The sequence below is a fragment of the Podarcis muralis genome, chromosome 4 (assembly GCF_964188315.1).
Source record: "Podarcis muralis chromosome 4, rPodMur119.hap1.1, whole genome shotgun sequence".
NCBI classification, from domain to species: Eukaryota; Metazoa; Chordata; class Lepidosauria; order Squamata; family Lacertidae; genus Podarcis; species Podarcis muralis.
Genome location: NC_135658.1, coordinates 67691052 through 67697851, shown reverse-complemented (window position 1 = coordinate 67697851; position 6800 = coordinate 67691052). Strand labels below are relative to the sequence as shown.

Here is a 6800-nt window from a genome sequence, read left to right as displayed (position 1 = left end):
TCCTCCTGGATTTTATAATCATAACAACCCTGCTGAAAGAACACAGCCCAGTTTCATGGCTGAACTGGCATTGAGCCTAGGCTGCCCCAGTCTACATCAAACACTCCACAGACTGGCTTGGTGCCCTCCAGATGCCCCATCATCTCTGATCGTTGTTCATGCTGTCTGGAGCTGATGGAACCTGCAGTCCAGAACATCTGGAGGTCACAAGGCTAGTAAAAGTGTTCTAGATAAACATTGCTCTGCACTGGCTTTTCATACATTGTTGAATTAAATTAAAATGAAAGTCAGCTGTACAGACAACAACCGTTACAGGCGGGTCCGACATGTGCATGACCATGCATGCACGTATCCTGCTGAATGCCCACGTAAATCAGGAGTTGCCTGTAGTTTGCAACTCAGGGCAGTGTCAGGCAGAATGCTAAGCGGTTACAGACTGGACATTTTATCACACGTCTGCACTTGCTCAGGTATCTTGGGGCAGAGAAAACCTACTCTGAATTATCTTGGCCGTGCGCAATGGCTTAGTGATAAGGTCAGGCAGGAAACACCAATTCCTGGTGCTGTTTCTTCCCTTCCCCTTTTGTTTCATCTCCCGGCCCCCACCCCAACACGTCTGAAGAAAGGTAAGAGCCAATGGCATCTCTGGTCCAAGTTCTTTTTCTTGCAGTGACCAATCAGGTGCCTGAGGGCGTTTATTTAGCCTTTGTATCAATATATTTCAGTTACAAAGCTAAGTTTCTTTATTGCCGTCTTCTTCAAAAGGGCTGCATGCATTGGGCTGAGAATGAGGGGTGGGATTTGTGTGTCTTTCATATGTAGACATGTATATTTTGGTAGTATGCTTAATGCTGGTGGTGTTCCTCTGAAATGCGTATTACATCCTCCTTGCAACAGAAAACAAAGACTGCAGCCTCCTCTTCCTGCTCTTATGAACCAAGCCTGATTGCATAGAAGAGTAAAGAGCGGCCTCTCCTGGCTCAAGGCACAACTCGGATTGCAACTTGAGGAGATTCCTTCCACTCCGCCCTCAACCTCTACTACGCAGCAAATGGCAGAGAAAGGCGTTTTCGAGCATGTGCAATGAACTGCATCAGTGTCAGCTTTGCGTTTGTGATTCAGCTTTGCAATTTTGATTCACCGTTTACAGCAGTTGCCAGTGTGGGATCTCATTAAAAAGATACGGTGCGCATCTAATTTTGCAGGTGCAACTCTCTGCTTGGCAAGGAGTGCTGTACAGAGCTGCCAGCGAATCAATAGAACAACAACAAATGACCAGATTCACACAACAGCAGCCGGCTTCTCAGACCGAGAATTTCAGAGCCTAGGAGAATTATGTACTTCCCATTTTGACTAATCGCTTCTGGCTGCAGTGGAGTCTTTTTAAAGACGCTGAATCTGCGTTAAGCAGCAAGAGAGACACTCTGGGCAGTGCTTATGTCTACATAACAAATGAGCAAAATTCCACTATTCCTTCTAGATTTCACTTCAGCCTCATGTGCCTTTGTTTGCTGTGGGAAAATGAGCGTCGCTGCAGACATTACCTCTTCCACCAGTGCATTGCTATGATGGAAGGAACAGCAACACCCCACTTTTTATGAAACAGTGAATGGTCGTGTCCTGTATCTTTCTTAAAATAACTTTTCATAACTTTATAAACAAGGATCATAAAAATGATAAATGATACAAATAAATAGATCAAGTCTTCTCATGTCATTTGTATGTCACAAAAATAGCACAATAAATTTGTAGTAATATCTACGACATATGGTTCATTATTAGTGGTCAATGTGTGAGTTATTGGTTTGAACAAAACCAAAGGGGAAATTGGATAGATTTGACTGATAACAGTCAAACAGAAGCCCTTGTGGTTGATCTTAGATTAAGTATGAGTAACATTCATTTTTCCTCCTATGTTTACCAGTGAAACGATATAAAGTCTTGGTGTATTGATGAATGTGGGACAGGGGTTCGAAGTGAAAATAATAATTAAAGTTTAAATTTAAATTTAGATCAAACAGATTGAGCCAAATGCTGATGCCTGGTTTTGCTCATTATCGGGACTATTATACTAGCATACGTTAGGAAATTAAACTACACTGGGGTAAAGCCACCTGATAGCACTCCTTTCAGTCTACAAAGCTATTTGTGATTGCAGTCTCTTTCCCACCCTTCCAATACCATTCTGCTATAGGAAGTACCTTATGAGCGGTATCCTAAACCCCAGGCACAGTGCAGAGGATATAGGAGAGGTAAAAAGCAATGGCAGCACAACAGCTTCATGGCAGCTTCTCAGCAAGCATTTCAGTTTCAAATATTATGGTTATTCTTACTTTTAGTTAAGTATTTTTATGTATTTACTTGATTTAGGGGAAACAGTTGCCCCCCTGCCCCCCCCAACAACATCTGGAAGGGCATGCAGGTTCCCTATCCTTGCCCTAGGCCCTCCACAGCCAGCTTGAGAAGAGAGTTATTTGCATGGAAAGGAAAAAGACACCCCCCCACCCAGCGCCTTTTTTTCTGGGGGTATGCAGCAGTACGCATACCCCCAAACATTTTGTGAATCTTGTACTTTTACTGTATTTATTTCCCCCGATATAAATCACTACAAAATGGTGATTTTCTTGAGTCAAAATGAGCGGGTACCCCTAAACATTTTTTAAAGAAAAAAAAGCACTGCCCCCACCCCACCAAAAAGATTCATATTTGCATACAATTTGCATATACTGATTGTTGTGTGTAGATGCAAAGTTATAATGATTGTAATTTAAAACGAAACATAATTCATCTCACCAGAGTGTGAAAGGACTGTGATAGTGAGGAACACTGTGATCTGGTGACCTGGGTACCCGCTCAGTCTGCTACTAGCTGTAGATGGGTGGTTTGAAGGCCCCTCTCATTTCTTATGGTTCCCCATCTATAAACTGGACTTGGAAGAATCAGCCCTTCAGATAGAATACTGTCCTCTGTAATGTAGGACAGATCACCACCTCAAGTAGGGGTCTCTAACAGATTACAGTTCCCTTTCAGGAAAGGAGGACAAGAGTGGTCCAAAATATTGTAGCGTGTCTCATCCAGTGTTTATTTGCTGTCGCTGAGATAGTACAGTGGTACCTCGTGTTGCGAACTGTCCCCCTTATGAATTCTTCGGGTTATGCACTCTGCTAACCCGGAAGTAGATGCCCCTTGTTGCGAACTTTACCCCAGGATGTCAGTGGAAATTGCGCTCTGCCGGCACAGCAGCAGCGGGAGGTGCCATTAGCAGAAGTGCACCTCATGTTATGAGCGGTTTCCAGTTACGAACGGACCTCCAGAACGGATTAAGTTCATAACCGGAGGTACTACTGTATATAAACAAATGGAACTTGCTGCCATCTATTGGTCTTCTTGTGGAATAGCTTTTGCCAGGCCAGTTGTTGCCCCCCCCCCCCCCGCTAATAGCATACGTGCTTTGCTGCCATATTTTATGTGCTCTAAGGAGATTAAAGATGCATATGAAGTGTGACACAAGGTTTTAATCTGTCTCTGACCACTGACTGTAAATTGGCAAAGCTGAACCAATTTCTAAGATGTTCTTCATAAGAAGACTTTATTGTGGGGAGGCATTATCAAGTTACAGATTACTAAAAGCATTATTTGTTTAAGAAACATTTTTTAAATGGCTACATGAGCCTGCCACAGTAAATAAAAGACCACAATGTCATCTTACCAGTCAAGCCATGCAAATAACTGTCTGCTCCTGTTTTTGAACACTGGTAAACACTAGCGGAGGAACGGGAGTGTGGAGGGAGCAGACGGCCCCCAGCACTATTCTGGTAGGGTGCCATTGTGCCCCCCCCCCCGGGCATGCGCCATGCATCCCCGTGCTCGCCGGGTGACACGCCCCCACAGATGTCATGCCACACCCCCAGAACGCGTGTCACACCACTGCGGGTGGCACACCATGTCCTCACAGGTGGTGTACCATGCCCCCGGGGTGCACGCCACGCCCCTGCGGGCAACGTGCCACACCCCCAGGATGTGTGCCACCTCCTGGGGGGCGCCCCCGCCTGCTCTCCACCCCCGGTAGTGAAGCATGCAGCTTCACCACTGCTGGTAAAGAAAGCGCAGCTTGATATTCCTAAGGGATGGAAACACATTTAGTAAGCTGCACACAGCGGCCATGTTCCCACTGATACATTTAAAGCATAATTTACAGCGCTAAGAACAACATGAGTTGCAGAGAAACCTTTTCACAGAGAAGAACCACATCATTGATTTCACTGCATCTGTATAAACTCTGGAAGAACATCCTTCTCATGGAGAACACTGGACAGATTGCAGAAAAAGGGTATCTGAAGCCCCATGACAACTGTAGGAACCTGACACAGCTCTTTCCATATTGAGGGGCAGGGGAGGCTCTATAGAGAACCATAAAGCTATATTTGATGAAGAAAGACAAGAGAAATATCACACAAAGACTTAGGTGACAACCTAATGACAGAATGGTCCCGACTAGTATGGTTAGTCATTTTAATGGAAAAACTGACACAGAAAGCGAGGCACTGAAGATCTGTCTTATTTGCTCATTTTCATTCAGGTGATTTCTCACAGGGTGCCCTCAGGGTGGAAGGACTCATTGTTCTCAACAGCCATCCAAAGGGAGTTTCCTCCAAGTAAATCTCTCAGGTTGGAGTCACTGGCACATGATTAAGGTTACCAGACGTCCCCGTTTCCCGGGGACAGTCCCCGGATTTACAAATCAGTCCCCATAGAAAATCCATTGAAGTTGAAAAGTGTCCCCAGATTCATTGGAAAAAAATCTGGTAACCTTACACTAACTGAAAAGATACCAAGGCGAATGTCATCTGTCTGAAATTAGCCCTGGAGCTGGGGAGGCCATGCCATGGTTTATATAACAATTACATTATAAGCACAACTGTGACTCGCCATTGGGTGTCGCTCTTCTTTCAACTAACAGTAGCACAGGCGAAAGCAGAGAAAAATCATCTGGGTCCTCTCTAAAACAGTTGGAAACACTCCCTTACAAATTGGCAGGGTTGGTGTTTGGATGTGTATTGGAGCCATCCTATGCCGTGCAGCGATATCAAAACCTTTCTCAGCATTTCAGTTAACATGCTCTGCTTGGGTTGTTTTGCTTCTCTCATCCTCTCCTCACTAAGGCACAGCTCGGGGTTCTAACTTTTTTCTTCTGGAAGAATGTTATATATTTCACAATTCACTGAAGGGGGAAACATTCCTGGGGCATTCAGTTTCTTTTGGGAAAGCACCAGTGACTTAGGGTGTCTTTGTGACAGTTGGTGTATTTACAGATATACCATTCACCTAGGTATGCCGAGCTAAAGAAAGGCCTCTGCCATGATCAAGGAGACTCAGAATCACTCACCAGCTATACCCACTGCCTTCCCGGAAGAAGCCCTGTGGCAACTCCTATCAGCTCCAGCCAGCATGGCTGAAGGTTGGGGGTGATGGGAGTTGTAGTCCAATAGCAACTGGAGTCTGCCAAGTTGGGAAAGGCTGGTTTGAGGGCCAGGGAAGTTGGGAAAGGCTGGTTAAAGGAGGCCAGGGAGATATCAAAAGGAATACTCGAACCCCTGCCTGCCATGCAGTGGAACATTTATTATCATTTGCTACCCGCCGATGATGTATCAACCAACTATCCTCTACCATTAGCAAGCCAGACTCCCAGTAAATGACGGGTAACAAAAGTTTAGACTTATTCCCATACACCGCACTGTATGGTTTACATTAGCAAAAGGAAGCTAGCAGATTACTGATGCTGTCTGCTGATTTTCCAGAGATTTGCAAGCATGGAACAGGAAACGACATTTATATGAAAAAGACTTGATGAAGGAAATCCTCCGAAATGAGGTGTGGTTTTACATGTGAGCCATTGCACTGAATTTCCATCAACGGTGGTGCATTTGTTAGGTCTATATCCTGAAGGAAAGAACTGTGCTTGACCCCCTAGCTTGAGCCAGAATCCAGTTCAGTTAAAGTGTTTGTGTTTGTGTTTAAACAATGTTTTTCTTTTTGACTTGAAAGGGACTGCACAATCTAAGGGGCAAACGCTACATGGCACACACTTCTTGGATGTGAATTTTTTTTATGTTCATTTGTTTTAAACCTTTTCTATATTTATAATTCTTGCATAATTGTTTTTACACTTGCCATTGTTTTAACTGTTTTATGTATGTTATTATATTATAAATAGCTTTGGGATCCTCATAAGAAGTGATTCATTAAGTAAATAAATAAATAAACTCCCATCTTTCCTGACCATTGGCCATGCTGGCTGGGGCTGATGGGAGATGGCGTCCAGCAACCTCTGGGGGGGGGGGTTGTCTTTGCTATAGACAACTAAATTACTGACACGGGGACATTTTATTTATTATTTTGCAATTTTGCCGAAAAAACTCAACAACTTTTCTGTCTGGATTTTCACCGTTTGAAATATGGCAACCCTAACAGAGGCCCAAAGACAGAAAGAATTCCAAACAGCACTTGACTGCTGAGGGCGATCTGACTGTGAGAATGAAAACAGTGATGTGAAAGAATGTTACGGACAAGGGTAGCAGGAGAGCAAAACCCAACAATTTTGTTTTGAAAATGAGGAATACCCTTTCACAGGGAACTTGCACAAATGGATACAGCAGAAATTAAACTGACAAAAAAGATAAGAGGCTTTTCATTTGGGGGCCCTGAGGGAATCTAATTAACCACTTTCTAGAGAAACGGCAGCAGTGCCTCACACTGAATCCTCTGTCAGATACTTGGCAAGAAGTCAAATTGCTTTGAAA

The 6800-nt window shown here is 44.1% G+C and overlaps 1 long non-coding RNA gene across 1 annotated transcript; it reads left to right on the top strand.

The window, feature by feature from the left end:
- Positions 1 to 427: 427 nt before the first annotated feature.
- On the top strand, positions 428 to 1778 carry LOC144327383 (uncharacterized). The gene is made up of 2 exons (XR_013392469.1): positions 428 to 626; positions 898 to 1778. It is a non-coding gene; the product is annotated as an uncharacterized LOC144327383 (long non-coding RNA).
- Positions 1779 to 6800: the final 5022 nt, after the last annotated feature.